At 44.7% G+C, this 17,921-nt stretch overlaps 1 protein-coding gene and 1 long non-coding RNA gene across 4 annotated transcripts in view; one reads left to right on the top strand and one right to left on the bottom strand.

Moving 5' to 3' along the window:
- Positions 1-17,921, bottom strand: part of PAG1 (phosphoprotein membrane anchor with glycosphingolipid microdomains 1) — a 464,692-nt gene that overhangs the window by 143,548 nt on the left and 303,223 nt on the right. Inside the window, exon 1 of one of the 3 annotated variants that reach the window (XM_029591542.1) lies at positions 9,835-10,045. The exons of 1 other annotated variant lie outside the window; for it this stretch is intronic. The gene's annotated coding sequence lies outside the window, so the exon portion shown is untranslated. Of the gene's footprint in view, positions 1-9,834; positions 10,046-17,921 lie in introns of those variants that run through there. One more of the 3 variants, XM_029591540.1, reaches the window with a different exon arrangement.
- Positions 10,346-16,502, top strand: LOC115085476. The gene is made up of 3 exons (XR_003854858.1): positions 10,346-10,509; positions 12,601-12,805; positions 16,403-16,502. It is a non-coding gene; the product is annotated as an uncharacterized LOC115085476 (long non-coding RNA).

The following is a 17,921-nucleotide window of genomic DNA, read 5'->3' on the forward strand; positions in this document are numbered from 1 at the left end:
ATGCATCGCTGAGAACTAGCCTGATCCCATAGATTTTTCTCCAACAAAAATCCCACAGAAATATCAGTAAATGAAGGATGAAAGAACCACTAGGGAAAGAATAACAAGAGCAGGAGACCCCAATCAGATCTCCCAACATAACAAGGGACCAGGACGGGCTGGGCGTCCAAGGAGAAAATGATCCCCCCACTAGGTTTCCCTCACAGCCGCTGGGTATGCTGCACACATTAAAAATCACCATGGAGCCACCCAGATGCCTGGAAAAGGACACCTACCTACCTAGAGCCACAGATATACCAATATTCACATGTAACTTCAATATTATGGATGGATGAACTTTAAGTTATTATTATGGTTAGTAAACTTGAGTCAGGGTCCTTCAGAGGTTCTCTCCCAAAGAAAGGACTGTCTCCTGTCCAGAGAGGGTAGGTGATGCACCCAAGGGTGGGGTTCCCAAGCCTGTAGGATCAGGATGATTTTATCTTGGGACCCAAGAGTAGATTCCTGAGATATCCTGAGAAACCCAATAAGAGGTCTAAAGCAGTGTTTCTCAACCACTGGTCCATGGCAGCATCTGTACTAGTCCAAGGAGCCACAAGGACTACAGGCAGGAGATGCTGAAAAATAAATATATCACTCCCTTTCTCTCCTTCCCTTCTTCTCCCAGCCAGCCGTTCCCCTTACCTTCTCCCCATGCCCCTCCCTCCAGGGAACCTTAAATGTTTTTAGAGTTGAGGTCAGCCCCGAGGCCCAATCAGCCTTCTGCTGTCAGCGGCCCGTTGTGGCCATACCCACTCCTGACTTCCACAGGTGAGGCAAGCCCTGAGAGCAAAGCACAAGCTGACAGTATCCGACTGTGTTCTTTAATATTTTGCTGCTTTCTGTGATCGGGCCTCAGAACCAGTCCCAACTTTTTAAAAAAGTCCATAGGGAAAAAAGGGTGGATTGGAATAGCCCTTCTGCAGAATCTATGAGAAGTAGAGAGAAAGTAGATGCCCTTCAAGAGGACCTGCTCAAACAAAGGGTAATGGAACCCATGAAAGAGGATGTGATACTCGATCTAGTGCTCACTAATGGTGATAATTCCTCTAATGTTTGGGTAGGGGTTCACCTGAGCACCAGTGATCATCAGACTGTGTGGTTCCATTATGCGAATAGGATACAGAGAAGTCACACAAAGACTTTAGTTTTGAATTTCAAAAATATAGACTTTGTCAAAATGGGGACGTACCTGGAGGAAGAATTGGAAAAAATGGGTAAGATGAACAACAGTAGGCCAAGTTAAAAGGAGCTATTTCAAAGGCAACAAATCTATATGTTAGAAAAATAAACAAGGAACACAGGGAAAAAAATCTGTTAAATCTGAGGGAGACGAAGAAAGAAATAAGGAAAGCAAAAGATCAAGCTGAAGAAATGATGGCCAAAGAAGTAAAGCGAGGAGACAAAACATTTTTCAGATGTATCAGAGAAAGAAGGGAGGTCAGATGTGGTATAGTGAAACTGAAAGGTGACAAGGAGCTATGTGAGAAGAGTGGCAGAAATATTAACAAATACTTCACTTTGGGTTTCACTAAAGAAGACCCTTTAGGAGGACCATTGCATGTAAACAAGTCAGTAGATGGGGATGGAGTAAATGAAACTCCATTTACAGATGAGAATGTATGGGTAGAGCTAGGCAAATTGAAAGTGCACAAGGCCATGGGGCCAGATGAAATACACCCCAGGATACTGAGAAAGCACAGAGATGGGCTGGCAGGCCCGCTGAATGACCTGTTCATTACATCCCTGGAAACGGGGGAGATGCCGCAGGACTGCAGAAGAGTGGTGGTGGTCCCGCTTCAGAAGAGTGGTAGCAGAGAGGAGGCTGGAAACTACAGGCCAGCTAGCCTCACCTCGGTGGTGGGAAAATTAATGGAGACTGCTGAAAGAAAGGAGAGTGAACTATCTACAATCTGGTGGGATACTGGCCCCGAGACAGCATTGATTCACTAGGGGATGGTCCTGTCAGACAAATCTGATTATTTTGACTGGGTGACTAGAGAATTGGATAGAGGAAGAGCACTCGATGTGATCTACTTGGATTTCAGCAAAGCTTTTGATTTGGTCCCACACAGGAGGCTTGTGTATAAAATGAGAAGCTTGGGAGTGAGCACCAAGGTAGTGGCATGGATTACAAACTGGTTGACTGACAGGAGACAGTGTGTGATGGTAAATGGAATCTACTCTAAAGAGAGATTAGTGTTTTGGGACTGTTCTGTTCAATATCTTCGTGAATGACATTACGGAAGGGATAGAAAGTAAAGTTTGCCTGTTTGCAGATGATACTAAGATCTGCTCCTCTGTATGGAGAGGTTTATTTCACCCCATGAGGCCACGCTGATGATGTCTGTTTCCAGGTATCAAAATGAGAACACACTGAGAAGGCAGCTGTGTCAGAACTAAATGGTTTCCATGGGACTCTCCCCTGCTAGACAGATATTGGTGTAACCCCGGTGTGCGTGTCCTGCATGGGTGGGGCCATAAATGTACTTGTAAGTTCTTTGGAGCAGGAACCCTGACAAGCTTTTCTCTGAGCACCTTTCCCCAGGGTGTGGATCCTTTGGCTTTGCGGGAAACGGTTCCTTTCGAGTCCCAGTGCAGGGGTGGCTGACATCCTTGTGGTGTTCCCTGGCAGAAGGGTCACTTCTCTTCTTGGGCGCTGTGTGCCAAATGAATACACTGGACACACTGGATTAGTGTCCAGACTTAAGTTTATTGAATGACATAACTGCAAATGGCACAAAAAATATGTTCCAGCCCCACAGTCTCTCTTCTTTGATTACAATATTCATCTCAATCTGTGCAGGACTCTTTAAATAGGCAAGGGAACCTACCACCCTCCTGGATTAGGTGAGATGGAGGTCCCAATGGGCAGGGCAACCTTTAAGCTGGTCAGGAAAAACCCCTCCACAGATGGCCAAAACTCCTGTCCTCGCACAGGGTAAACTCCTTCCTCTCTCCCCGGGGACTGAAGGCTCCTGATGGGCGTCCTCTAGAATCTTTAAAGTTCTGTTACTCACAGATAGCAGGTTCTTCCACTTCTTTAGATTTATTTCAGTCTCTTATTCTCCTCAGGATCACTTATGGGAGGGACCCCTGGAAACAGCCAACAATCTTCCTCCTGGATGTCTAACTTAATATAGTCTTTTCCCTTAACCGAAGATAACACCAGACTTATCCCTTGCAGCGGGTCACCACCTCGGATGGGCAGGTCTTCCTTATCCCTCAGTGTCCCAAACATAGGGTTCCCTGTTCTCTGAATCCAGGAAAGGCCCAGGTGTCCAGCAAGGCATCTACCATGAAAACGTCAAAGCCCTGAAAACAACTCCATACCTGGTAGGGAGTAGACTGGTAAGTTCCATCCTCCCAACCCTGGTCGGGATTCCCAGGCTAGGCTAGCCCTGGTCCCTCCAACTGGGTCTGAGAATACAACACAAGGTAAGCACCTACCACCTCCTAACTGTCCAAAAATTATACTATACTGCCTCCAGACTCTCAGGAGAGAGCCACTTTAAAGCCTTCTAGGGGGATGGCCATTCCTAGGCCCCTCAAAGGGAGGGGCTGGAATTTGGATGGCTCCTCCCCCTCCTTCACGACTCTACCTAGCGCTTGCCATGGCTGAATGGTAAAGGAAGAATGGCTCTCAGGTTGCACTGGGAAGGAAGGCAGCAGCAGGAGAGAGGCAGGGAGAAAATACAGGTGCTCGGGAATAGGTTAAGAGGCAGATAATAATTGCTGGAGAAGGATAAACAATACCAGGGAAAGGGCAAAAGGCAAGAGGAAGGATGGCATACTCTTGGGCTGCAGGGACTTTGTGTGAGGAAGAGCCTGCTGCAGCAGGATGGAGTAGGAAGGAGGAGGCGGCAAAGATGAGCAAGGGGCGGAGACATAAGGAAGGAAGGAATGGGCGGAAAAGAAGAATGGGGAGGGCTGGAAAGAGAAGAGATGAAGGAGGGCGTACAGGATGATAGCGGAGGGAGCGATTTACAAGGAAAAGGTGGGGAAGGTGAAAAGAGGGAGGGAGGGATGGAGAGATAGATGAGGGTCTAAGGGAGAAGAGAAATGAATGCTGGAGGAAGGAAGAGATGAGAGAGGTGTGGAGGAGACCTGCAGCGAAGGAAGATGAGGGAGGAGGTTGTTTGTGAAAGCAGTAGGAGAACAGAGGAAAGGATGTATATTTGGGAGGAGGGGGAGAGTAAGGTGTGTTAGAGAAGGCAGTACATGTGTGCGAAAGGAGGGAGTACGTGAGAGAAGAGAGAGGCTGAGTGTCTGGCAAATAGCAGGGAGCAGGATGATGAGAAGTGAAAGGTAAATAAAAGAAATGGCAGGAAGCTGGTGACATCAGCAGAGGCAAGGTGTCAGGAAGGGAAAAAGGCCGAGAAAAAACTGAAAAAGAATAAAAAGGAGAATGGAAACAATTCTAAAGAAACCATGAACCATTGAAAAGGATCTGGAAAAGTGAACAAGCCAGAAACAAAGGAGATTGTAAGGGGAGACTAAAAGTTCAAGAAACAGGGCTGACACTTTATAAATTAATGGCTGCGTTTTAAACTTCTAAAGGTTTTTTTTTAATGGCTCAGGAGGTTCAGGAGACTGCACAATGTCACTGGTATAACAGGTATTTTCTGGAAGTGGTGGGGTGTGGATGAGGAGCATGGGGTGCTGGGTGCTGGAAATCTCCCTCTTAAAAAAGTACTTCCCCTTAGTATCTCGGCTAACTGGGGGTGTTTAAGAGAATATTGGTAGGAGGGTGGTTAGCTGGGGAGGAGGGGCTTTTTATTTCAATAAAAGCAACATTTTGGGAAACAGTTTTTATTGTAAATTGACTAACCACCTTCTCCAAATGATGTGGACCAGCTGCCAGGAGGGCTGATCCATGAGACTGTACAGCAGGGGGAGAGGAGGATGGAAAAAGCTATTTTAGGAGGGGAAACCCCCCCCCCCACCTCTCTCATCAGCCCTGCAGCAGTCCATATAATTTAAGGCAAGGAGCAAACTGATCCCTGGCATGCTAAAGGTTGTACAATACGGACTTCCTGATGCAGTTATCATGCAAAACCTGCTGTAACAACGTTTCATTTTCTTTCCCTCACCCGACCCCTAGTTGCTCTTCTCCCCCCATCTCCTCCCTGATAGCCCTGTCCTTCCTTAAGTGCTCTTTTGAGGTACTGCTGTATTTACCGTGATTACCCCTTGTTGTTCGTTATGTTATACTTTTTATTTATAATTTATACTTAATTTTTTCCTAAATTTGGTTCGAAGATACTTGTTATTTGTAACTTTTTCCAAGGTTTGGTTCGATGTAAACCGGTGTGATAAGAATCTTCATCTTGAACGTCGGTATAGTAAAAAGATGTAAATAAACAAATAAATAAAGCACGGCTCTAAAAGAAGAAGAGTTAAACGTGCCCCCTCTGACAGTGGTATAAATAGAGAGGGACATATTGAATACCTACCCAAAGGTTCTCTCTCTCGCTCACCTGTTCCTGGTATCGCACAGCTGTGGTGATAAAACCTGCGTTACTCTACCGCATTTGATGTTAGGTAATGCGCAATGATAAATGATCCTGTAAGTTTGTACCTGAGGCAATGGAGGGTGAAATGACTTGCCCAAGGTCACAAAAAGCTCCCACAGAGGTGCTGCTTATAGAGAAGGAGGATCAGCATAGGAGCTTCTGACGTGTATCAGCAGGAGTTCCAGTTTCCTACTAGAAAGGCTTCTGTATCCAGTTTGCAGGTACCGTTAGTGAAATGCCCAGGGAGATTCCTTGGCGGAGAGTATCTACTGCAAGAGATTTACTACTGACTGTATCTGTGATTTTATTCTGGAATTGTATTTTTTTCTGGATTGATGTACACTGTTCAACAATGTACTTGCTTGTGATTTTACACCAGCAATCAAGTTTTCAGTACAAGATTTGTACTTTTGAACAACAGACCACTATGTGCCTGTTTGTTTTTTCGCTGGACTATTGTAAATGATCTCCAAGAAACCCAAAGGGGCTTTGAAAGATTTGTCCATCCCCCCCGCGTCAGGAGAAGAACCAGGGAGCATGAGTCAGATTGCGGCCTTGGCACTCCCCAGTGTGCCTCTGAGCCACATTAACTAGTGGGACTGTTATGTGCGCCACCTGCAGCAGCCCTGCGGCGCGGCCCTCTCAGAAGGACTCCAGTGGCGCACTGGGTGGCCACTGGAGTCCTGGCACTGGGTGGCACTGGGTGGCGTGGCAGGGCCAGAGGCCCTGCCACGCCACCCAGTGTTGCCAGCCAAGATGTCCCTGTTCGTCGGGCCTCTCCGCTTGGCCTGCGGCGAGACGCCACCATCAGCGCCGCGCCCCTTCCTAGGTGTGTGCGCGCGCATTATTGATTCTTTTAAAAGGCCCGCAGCGAGAACCTGGCCGCAGATCTGGATGCTGACGTCAGACTATTCAGCGTATAAAAGCCCAGGCCTTGCTCCATAGCTTTGCCTTTGCAACAGGTCTCCTCGTACTCCGAGTACTCATTGCTGATCCTAGATTCGTCTCATCGTGTGTTCCTGTTTTCCTGTGGTTCCTGGTTCCTGTTCTCCTAGTTCCTCTTTGTCTATGTGTTGGACTGAATTATTGGATTTGACCTCCGCTACACCTGACTACTCTTCAGCTTCTCTCCAGCCCCGGACCTCCGCTATGCCTGATTACTCTTCAGCTTCTCTCCAGCCCCGGACCTCTGCTATGCCTGATTACTTTTCAGCTTCTCTCCAGCCCCGGACCTCTGCTACGCCTGACAACTCTTCTGCTTCTCTCCAGCCCTGGACCTTCGCTATGCTTGACCATGCCTACCTTCTCTGCGCTCTGACTACTGCCTTGATTGACTACGTCTGCCTTCTCCGTGCCCTGACCACTGCCTTGAACGACTACGCTACAGACTCTCCAGTATCTACTCGTCGCTGGCTCTAACCCTAGCCTGTCAGTGACGCCTCTCCTCTGAATGTGGACTTTCAAGGCTTCGGCCTTCCTTTGCTTAAGCGCCTTCAATCTCTCCTTGTTCCTTTGGCGCCTGAGTTCCAGTACCAAATCCAGTCCAGGATAGGACTGTGCCATCTACCGACTGCTGTCTCTGGGCTGAATCATCTACCTTTTCTAGCTAACCTCGAGGCCCACCTAAGTCCTGCCGGCCCCGGCACCCAAAGGCTCAACCCGAGGGTACCAAGGGCTGGTATAGGTGAAGCTCCAATGGCCTCTAGCTTTCAACTCACTTCACCTGCTGACTGTGAGGACCTGTAGGTCCTCGCCTACGGGTTACATCAACCCCACCTCAGCCCAAGGTTCCACCTCCAACGCAACAGGGTCAGGGGCTACATATACAAAAATTGAGATCTCCATCTTCCTTCACAACCCCTTTTATTTCATCCAAGTGCACTGTGCAGTTAAATCCATTCTCTCTCTCTTCTTCACTCCAACAACCACTCCCTAACAAATATTTACTTCTGTAGAGCAGCCAAGATCATTCCTTCCTCGCTCCATCTACAGCCAAGATTCCATTCCACACCTCAGGAATGTCTTGCACCTACTCCCATCTATCTGGCACACAAAATCTTTACGTATGCAGTGGTAAAAACTGTTTTTATTTGTTGTGTATCCCTTTCTACCACTGTTTCCCATTACCAAATGCATTATATTAACAATTTTCCATCTCTTTTCCACTTCTCTGCCTCTCCCTACCACTCAGCTCTCATTCTTCAATAACCACATTCTGCAGTCCTTTTCCTCGCTGTCCCATACCTCTTGTGTTCCCAATATTTAAAATAACCCAGGGCCAATCTCAGTTCGATCCCCAAGTCATGCTCTCCAGGTCCGCTGATGCTGAGAGGCAGTGTTCAAAATCTCCAGGAAGAGGGAGTCATAGCCATTGCTCAGGGTTGCCACCTTGTGGACAGATTCAAGACCCCTGATTGTAGGGCCCTCCACTTCCCCACCGAGGAGTGTCCCTGTAATGATGGGAGGGGAAGGGGAAAAATTCCCGGATTATTGCGAATGGAGGTTTATGGTGATGAGATTCCAGTACCCTTTCCAACTGAGCTGGAGGCCCAAAGGAGCAGCAAGAAATTGCTGTCTCAAACACCCCGTCCCCTTTCCATTCCTCTCTCTTTTCACGTTCAAGTCCTGATGGAAGACCCACATCTACACACAGATATTTCTTGATTGTATTTATTTTTATTTATTTAAAATATTGATTGCTGTGTCATCCAATAACACATGTTCCAAGTGAGTAACAAGACCAACACAAGTACAATGAGTTTAAATCATAATGTAACAGACAAAGCAAAGTATTATCAACAATACAATAAAAATAAAAACATAGTACAGTAAGAGAACTACATGCTAACAGATATTTAAGACAAAAAACTAAAAGTCTGTACATAATAATTTGTTTTTTTACCCGCTTTATAAAATCTTTAAAATCTAAAATAGCTTGCACCCTCTCTGGAAGGGAATTCCATAAGGCAGGGCCAACAAGAGAAAATATGTGTTTCTGTAGTTCTTGGATGTGAACCTTCTTGTCAGTGGGGAGGACCAATAGTACTACTCCAGGGATCTCTAAAGGACTCATTTAAATATTAGTTTTGACCACTACTTAGGATCTTCATCATTAATAGATTAATTAAGCGAGCTGCTGAGTTCTGTAGTATTTGTAATGCAGCCAACAAACTTTTGGGTAGGCCATCATAAAGGGCACTGCAGTCGTCTATGGCAGCAATCACTAAGGACTGAATGATAGTCCTAAAACCATCCTTTGATACTAAGTATCTTATTCGGTGACTCAATCTCAATTTAATTTGTGGCCACATTGATAATCTAAAATTGATAATTATCCCACAGTCATAAACTCTTATGACAAAGAAATCGATGCTCCAGCCACCTGGAGTCTTCAGGAATCTGGAGGCGGTATAGATCGGCTAAACCAGCACATTTCAGATTTTTGTATGTTTAAAAACATGTTTTTCTTCATGCAGGAGTTCACAGGATTGACAACATGAATTCATTAATCCCACAAAGACTTTAAATTCATTGATCCTGGGTCTGCCCTTGCCTACAGTACCTGGTCTGGCTTGTGTTACGGGCACACACGGAATCTCCTTACTGATTTACTGATGCTGAAGAGCTCTACATTCACTGTCGCTGATAGAGAAACTGAAGGAGCACTCATGATCTGCAAGGAATACCTGTACCCACTCTGATCTGGAGCTTCATGAAAGAAGACTGGGAAGAAGCTATCCCATGCTGGTGCCTTTACCTTCCCTGCAGTGCATACTTAATCTATTTTCGGGTGGGTGGGGCAGGGTTTAATCACCAAAGGTTTGAATCAATCTAAACTTTCTTTTCTGTTAAACAACGATCTATTAAAAAAAAAATTAAAAATTTAAGCTTAATTAAAAATAAAACCTTAGTTTGTTTTTTTTTTCCCCCAAACTGCAAGGACCACTGGAAAGTTATTAGGAAGAATTCCCTGCCATCTGCCCTTTGTACTGAAGTATAGTCTCTGCCTCTTCCAGCAGTGTGGAAGATGTGGGCAGGCTGGTGAAAATGAAACTGGATTTTGAACATACTCTCATTTAAGTTTGCTGCAAAATACCCATGGACAAGAAGAAATATTCCAAAAGATGCCCCCGGACATACCCAAACCTCTAATTGTTGTATCCATCCATCCATCTCTTCACGACACATTAATTAACTGATAGAGACAGCCGATTACTAAAGCATGGTATCAGAAGTAAAAAAAAAAAAAAAAAAAGAACCAGACAAACGCTAACATTACCTGCTAGGGTAACTGTGTCCCCATCGAGGAGCACATGTCCAGTTTGCAGGAGACCCACCGCCTAAGAGCAGCCCCTGCAGTTAATGCAGCAGGGCGCTGGAATTCGGAGCTCGCAGGCTGCCGCTGGCTCCCGCAGCCCCATTCGGAATCTGCATGCAGAGTACAGCTCACTTCCTTATCTGGCTGCCAAGCCTATTACCGAGCAAACAATGCCTTCTCTGTCAGCCCGCGGAATGAATCGTATCACAGTGACACTCCTCCTGGGTCAAAGCCCACGCTCTCCCCCCGCCCCCACCTCCCGAATACTCGAACTCGGTTGGAAACCGTAGAGAAGAATAATCACTGATACGTTCACTATCCACACCCCCCCCCTCCCTTGAAATATCATTGGAGTTAACAAGAGAAAATACATAATCGTGCTTAAAAAAAAAAAAAAAAAAAAAAAAGAGGGTCAGTTCGATCTCATTTTGAATCTGAGATTTTTGGGGGGGATGTTTAAAGGTGGTGAAGATGTATCTAAGAAGGCAAGCGCGACAGGATCTGCTGTCAGGTAGATAAAACGAAACGATCTGGCACAGTTCAAATCACAAAGCAAAGCAGCAACCTGAGGGAGAGCCTGCGGTTGGAAATCTGAATCCATACCTGGCCGCGCTGCCTCAGCTGTACTGAAATTAAGTAAGTGAAATCAGAACAGGGAAATATTTTCAGGGTGGGGTTTTTTTTTTTTTTCTGCTATCTAACGCTGCCCATTTGAAATAAAAAAAATATATATCAGCTATAGAATCTATAGGATGCTGTCAGTTTACAAGTACAGAATTGCTTGTACCATACAGCCAAGGTCAAATGCATTACCAACAGCAAGAACTGAATTGTCAATCCATTATGTATCACATCTCAACAACTTTGTTTTCTATCATCTCTTTCTTCTAATTGCCCTACCCTGGTCCATGGTGACTTTAACCTCCTCATCCGCACTGCCTCCATTAACTTCACATCCACTTCCCTTGTTGACTCTTGATCTTTTCTAACCTTTTCTGGTCATTCTTACTCAAAGACCTTGGTTTTCAGATTTTATTTCATTTTTTCCTGGGGATTTCAATGTCATAACAAACAAACACAAAAATCTGTGTAAAAATGACTGTGTTACAACAAAGGGAGGAAAAATCAGTGGGGAAAAAAAGTCATTTTTTTTCCCCACTGATGGTATTTGTTATAATCACTGAAATTCTAAGGCAAAATAAAATGAAACCTGAAAACGAAGGTCTCTAGATTCTTACCTTACTGGCTAGTGCCTAGACTCGCTTCCAAAGAAGCCAGCCTTTGCCGAGCCCCTTATATGAGTAGCTTGGGGAGCAACTTGGGCCATACTTTCAAAAAATGCAGTTGCACTTGTACTTACTGTTAAAACTAGTTCTAAGTATAGGCTGGTCTAAAGCAGCAGGAGGATATGAGGTCCTTAGAACAAGAAGAACAACCAGAAACCCCGGAGAACAGCTCAGTTCAACTGACTGTAGGGAAAAGACAGATGCAATCCTTTTAACAAAACATGCCCAGATCAGAATTTTAAAGTTAAGAGATGCCTTCTCTATTCTGAATGGATTTTTTTTTTGGCTGAAAACAGGTGCTGGCAGTGAGTGCCTGTTTTCCTAATGCAAGCGCAGCCACATCCTCTGGGTGCCTGATGCGGTGTTTAAATGAGGGGCTGTGTAAAAAAAGGGCACGAAGGCGAGAATTGTGTGACCGTAGCACTCAATTGCATCGGGCGCCCACCATTGCCTCGGGAGGTCAATTCGAGGGTCTGTTTTTATCCCGCTTCTTCAGACTGATTTTTCTGTTATTTTGCTGAGGTTGCTGAAGTGTCATATTAAACGCCCCTTGATATGGGGGGGTCTAAATTATGCAGCCATAAGAACTTATTTTTTTAATCAAGCCAATATACATTTACTTTTCTCCACCACAAGCAGTAAATTAAAGGGTCACAACGATACTAAGTAGGAGGACACATTCATCCTAACACAGAGGACCGTACTTTTTTATTTCTCATGAGTCCTTGACTCGCAAATAGACTGTGCTCCACTTCCGGGGATGGAGTTAAATTTGCCGCGTTAAAAAGTGTGCGTTGGGTGCTCAGCGCTTTCCTACATTGGGATCAATGGCAAATAGCCTCACCTACATGGAATTTGCATGTGATGGGCGCTATCGGGTACACATTCGTTTGGGCAAGCATTTTGGATGCGCTATTTTCTTTTATTGTATCGGGTGCTAGTCTAACGTGCCCAAAACGCGCACCCAATCGCACACAGGCCCGTGCGCTAAGCTGAGCGCACTTTATTGCTTCGGCTCCACTGAGTTTCAACTGCCAATCTGGACTTAGTAGTGCACAATCAAAGATGGCTAAAACAATATTTATTACATGATTTGATTTTAGATTCAAGGCTAGATATTCTATGCATTACAGAAATGTAGAAGATAATTCCCTGCTTTTGCAGATGTGTCCTCCAAAATGTAGCTATGAATATAAGTCTACAATAGGGAAATAGGTTGGGGATGTAGTTGATTTAAATCGCACTGCTATGCCAACTATAAGAGAACCAATTAGTGATACTAAGGACTTACATTGCCTTTTTTTGAAGATGGGGATTGAAAATAAGTGGGATATATTGTTACTTTAAAGGTCTCCAGGACAAAAGATTTGTTTGATTAAATTGATGTTATTGATTAGTTGTCTATTAATAACCCAAATGTGATTGTTATGGATGATTTTAGGATTCAAGAGATCATGCCATTTTAGCAGACATGTTTGTCAAGTGATTATGGAAGCCACACATGATGCTGGCTATTCAGTCTTCTATTCAGCACTCGCAGATTCTTTTTCAAAACGAATGAAGTCTTGGATCATCATTTTCTTGAATTTACTTTGAAGAGCACTAGGAAAATCAAACCCATTCTGTGTCTTTGATTCATCGACGAGGTAAGACAAAAGCTCAGAAAGTACAAATTAATTTAGAATGTGTTCCTTAATTATTGATGGACAAAACTGTGGAAACTTTAGTAGATTACACTCAAACTCCAAAATATCCCAAAAAAACTAGGGGAGGACCTTAGAGAGACCCTGCCATAAGAGTTGTTTGGCATACTTAGCCCATTCTAAAGTCGAGTAGCACTATAGAAGTGATAAATAGGAGGTCAAGTTGTTCCTTTTCCTTCCTAGATATTAAAAGCTTTCAAGGGACATTTTTTTTTTACATTATAAATGCTTTTTTAAAGGAAAACCTGGTAAAGCAGAGCTGCTTACCTGTAACAGGTGTTCTCCTAGGATAGCAGGATGTTAGTCCTCACACATGGGTGATATCATTGGATAGAGCCCGGCACGGAAAACTTATGTCAAAGCTTCTAAAACTTTGACTAAAGCATGCCCAATAACATGCGTCCACTGGGGTTCCTTTTCATTCTTGTAATACACAATTACAATAAAAATAAAATAATAAAAAACAGGCAAAACCCAACTCTGTAGGGTGGCAGGTGGGTTTCGTGAGGTCTAACATCCTGCTGTCCTAGGAGAATACCTGTTACAGGTAAGCAACTCTGCTTTCTCCTAGGACAAGCAGGATGGTAGTCCTCACACATGGATGAATCCCTAGCTACAAGTTGCTCCCCAACACAAAAAGGGGACAAACAGACACCAGCCAGGTGCCAACGGCACAAGAACCACAGTGCTGGTGGTAACAGAGGGGGAGGCAGCCTGAACCCAAACAATGGGCCCTAGACAGGGAGAGTTGGGTTCTACACAAAGAGATTCTGGAGGATAGATTGGCTGAACCTACTTTCACGTCAGCCAACCCTATCCAGATAGTAGTGATGCGAATGTGAGGTGAGAACTCCATGTCGCAGCCTCACAGATCTCCTCCATGGGAACTGCTTGCAAGTGGGCCACTGACATTGACATGGTTCTGACAGAATGAGTCTTGTCATGACCCCCAAGATGGAGTCCTGCCAGAGCAAAACAGAAGGAGAAGCAGTCTGCTAGCCAATTGGATAGTGTCTGTTTGGCATTGGCAACTCCAATCTATTCCTGTCAAAAGAATTGAAAGGTTGGGCGGACAGTCTATGGGTTTCTGTCTGCTCCAGGTAAAAGGCTAAGGCTATCTTGCAATCCAAACTGTGCAGTGCTCATTTGCCTAGGTTTGAATGGGGCCTGGGAAAGAATGTTGGCAGGATGATTGCTAGTTAAGATGGCAGGAACTTAGGCAAGACCACCCTGTCATGCTAAGTGTAAGGTGGATAAGTCACTAAGGCCTGGAACTCATTGACCCTATGTGCTAAAGTGACTGACATTAAAAGTATGTCTTTCCAGGTCAGGTTCTTCAGGTCACAGATGGCAGAGGCTCTAAAGGTGCTATCATCAGCTGAGCTAGCACCACGTTGAGGTCCCAAGACACAGCGGAAGGCCTTAGGGGAAGCTTCAACTGAAGCAGGCCCTGCATGAAGTGCACAACTATAGGCTGTTCAGAGATGGGCATACCATCTACACCTTGATGACATGTGCCAACTGCACATAGATGGACTCTAATAGAGTTGGTTTTCCGGCCAGTCTCCGATAAATGCAGAAAGTAATCAAGTAATTTTTGTGTGTGGCAGGAGAATGGATCTATGGCTTTTTGTTCCCACCACACGGAAAACCTCCTCCATACTTCAGTCCATAGGTCTTTTTAGTGGAAGGCTTTCTAGAAACTACCAGGACCTGAGACACAATCAGCCTCTCAATCCAGGCTGTGAGTGACAGGGCCTGGAGGTTGGGATGTCGGAGCCTTCCCTTATCCTGCGTGATGAAATCTGGGGAAGTCCCCAGACTGACTCCAGAAGGACAACTCCTGAAGGACTGGAAACCAGACCTGTCTTGGCTAGTGAGTAGCTATGAGGATCATAGTCCCTCAGTCCTCTTGAAGCTTCAGAAGAGTCCTCGTTATTAGAGGAATCGGAGGATACATGTACAGAAGACCCTTGTCCTAATGGCAAGCAAAGGTGTCTGAAGCTGGTTCGCTATCTGACCTGTACAGGGAGCAGAACTGAGCCACCTTCCCGTTGGCAAGGGGATGTGAACAAATCCAGGTATGTGTTTCCCCAGAGATGGAAGATCTGATTCGCCATCCCCTGGTCCACGAACCACTCATCGGGTCTGAAGGCTCAATTCAATCTGTCTGCTATTACATTCTCTGTTCCGGCCAGATACATGGCCCGGAGTACCATCCTGTGGGACAGAGCCCAGGACCAGATCTGGACCGTTTCCTGACACAGAAGGTACAACCCTGTGCCTCCCTGCTTGTTGACATACCACATTGCTACTTGGTTTGGATCAAGACAATTTTGTTGGACAGTCGATCCCTGAAAGCCCATAGAGCGTACTTGATCCCCCGGAGCTCCAGGAAGTTAATATGACATTGTGCTTCCTGGGTGGATCATAGGCCCTGGGTGCGGAGTCCCACTCCATGGTGAGCACATCTGTGGTAAGGACAATTTGGGTAGGGAGAGTTTGGTAAGATACTCCCTGTTCCAAATTTGAGAAAACCCACCACCAGGACAAGGAGTCCTAGAGAGATGGAGTGATGCAGATATGAGCCTGAAGGTCCTGGGTGGCCTGGAGCCACTGCGACCTTAAGGTCCATTGGACTCTGCGCATATGTAAACATGCCAAAGGAGTAACATGGAAGGTTGTGGCCATGTGGTCCAACAGCCTCAACTTGTGCTGAGCTGACACCTGCTGGCGCTGATGAATCACTACTGTTATGGACACAAAGGTAACTGCCCTAAAACATGGCAGGAAGGCTTTTGCCTGAGCCATGTCTAGCAGGGCTCCAATAATGTCCAATTGAGGTGATGGGCTGAGATGGAACTTTGGGTAGTTGATAACAATCCCTAGTGACTCCAACACCCAGATGGTGCTCTTGACCAACCAATCGTCCAAGCAAGGGAAAACATGCACTCTCAGCCTGCGGAGGTGCGCCCCCACCATGGCCAGACACTTTGTAAAGACACGTTCCTGCGCTAGCCCGAACGGCAACACTCTGTACTGGAAAGATCTCGATGTGTGTGTATGCATCCTTTAGATCAAGGGGAATCAGGGTGCCCAGGGAAAACCATCTTGAACTTTTCTTTTCTTAGAAACTTGATCAAGGCCCTCAGGTCTTGGATGGTACAGAGTCCCCCTGTTCTCTTTGGAATCAGGAAGTACTAGGAGTAGAATCCCTGCCCTCTTTGCCCTGGTGGGACAGGCTTGACTGCTCTGGCCATTAAGAGGATGGAGAGCTCCCTTAACAGTACCTCCTGATGTAATATCGGCCCCCAAAATGGGCATGGAGGAGAATTTGGTGGGACACCCAATGGATTTAATCGGTACCCTTGGCAGACAATGGAAAGAAGTAATATGATTAGGGAATAACTAGTATACAATGGAATATAGAAAAATAACTAGCTATATGTTTGTTGCTGAGAATAAACTTAATGCTATTATCTCCACTTAAAAACTAGAAACTTTATTAATCTTGATATAACTAAATTATTTTTGTTATAGAGAAAAGACCTCAGTATTGGCGGGATATCCGAGGATCCGGAAACCACTTAAAAGCCAATTGTTTCAGTCACCGGTCTTGTATCTCTTATTTTTATTTTAATAAAAATTGTCCAAAATAACTATTTTTTGTCTATTTTTTATGGTGTCACTATGATTTAATGTTGATAAGTTGCTGTTATCTTGTGTTAAAGGAATATGCTTCCTGTTGTGAACCTCATCGAGTTTCTTCAAAAAAGCAATAGCTGTTTCCTAATTTTTCAGCTTTAGTCCGCTGTTGATGGGACCTCAGACAGATAGAAAGTTAATTAAAAAAGCGTGGCAAAACTATATTTGATTTGCCAAATTAAACCTTTTTTAGAGCCAGATCAACTCAGGATAGTCATGCATATCCATATTTTCTCCAAACGTGATTATTGTAATGCTCTTTATGCAGGGTTGCTAAATAAAAATCTGCATAAACTTCAAATTATTCAAAATACTGCAGCTCGGGTGATCTTTTTCAGAGAAAGAAAGAGTGAGAGAGAGAGAAAGAGAGAGAGTTATACCATTGCTTCAGTAGCTGCATTGGCTCCTAATGGCTTATAGAAGCTATAAGAACTTAAGAAATTGCTCTACTGGGTCAGTCCAAGGGTCCATCAAACCCAGCATCTGGTTTCCAACTGTGGCCAATCCAGGCTACAAGTTCCTGGCAAGTACCCAAAAATCAAGTGTATCACATGCTACTGTTGCTAGTAATAACAGTGGCTATTTTCTAAGTCAATTTGATTACTAGTAGGTAATGGACTTCTCCTCCAAGAACTTATCCAAACCTTTTTTAAACCCAGCTACACTAACTGCACTAACCACATCCCCTGGCAACAAATTCCAGAGTTTAAATTAAAATTTAAAATGTTATGTATAACATTTAAGGTTTTATATGATATGAATCCTACATACCTAAATGTAACCCCTTAACGGGGCACATAAAATGATGGGCACTCCCCACTGATTTAGGAACATCCCTTCCATCTTTTGTGTGAGTTCCTCTAAGTTGATAGTGCAGATGGTAAAGTTGACTTGATGGAGATAGCTTATCACAACACAATTCTCCTTCTCACTTTAACTATTAAGACAGGAAAGATGTCCCCTCACTCCCCTCCATGATAAATGCTGGCTCAAAGATGGACATTGACCCATAGTAGGGTTTGGATAAGTTCTTGGAGGAGAAGTCCATTAACTGCTATTAATCAAGTTTACTTAGGGAAAAGCCACTGCTATTAATTGCATCAGTAGCATGGGATCTTCCTAGTGTTTGGGTAATTGCCAGGTTCTTGTGGCCTGGTTTGGCCTCTGTTGGAAACAGGATGCTGAGCTTGATGGACCCTTGGTCTGACCCAGCATGGCAATTTCTTATGTTCTTATAGTATCAACTTTCAAACTGAAACCGCAAATTATTGTCTGGTATAACCAGCCAGCTTCAAGAGTTATATACATGAATGAGATGTTATACACATTTAAATGCTGAACAAGTTACAAAAAA

Source organism: Rhinatrema bivittatum, chromosome 2, assembly GCF_901001135.1.
Source record: "Rhinatrema bivittatum chromosome 2, aRhiBiv1.1, whole genome shotgun sequence".
NCBI classification, from domain to species: Eukaryota; Metazoa; Chordata; class Amphibia; order Gymnophiona; family Rhinatrematidae; genus Rhinatrema; species Rhinatrema bivittatum.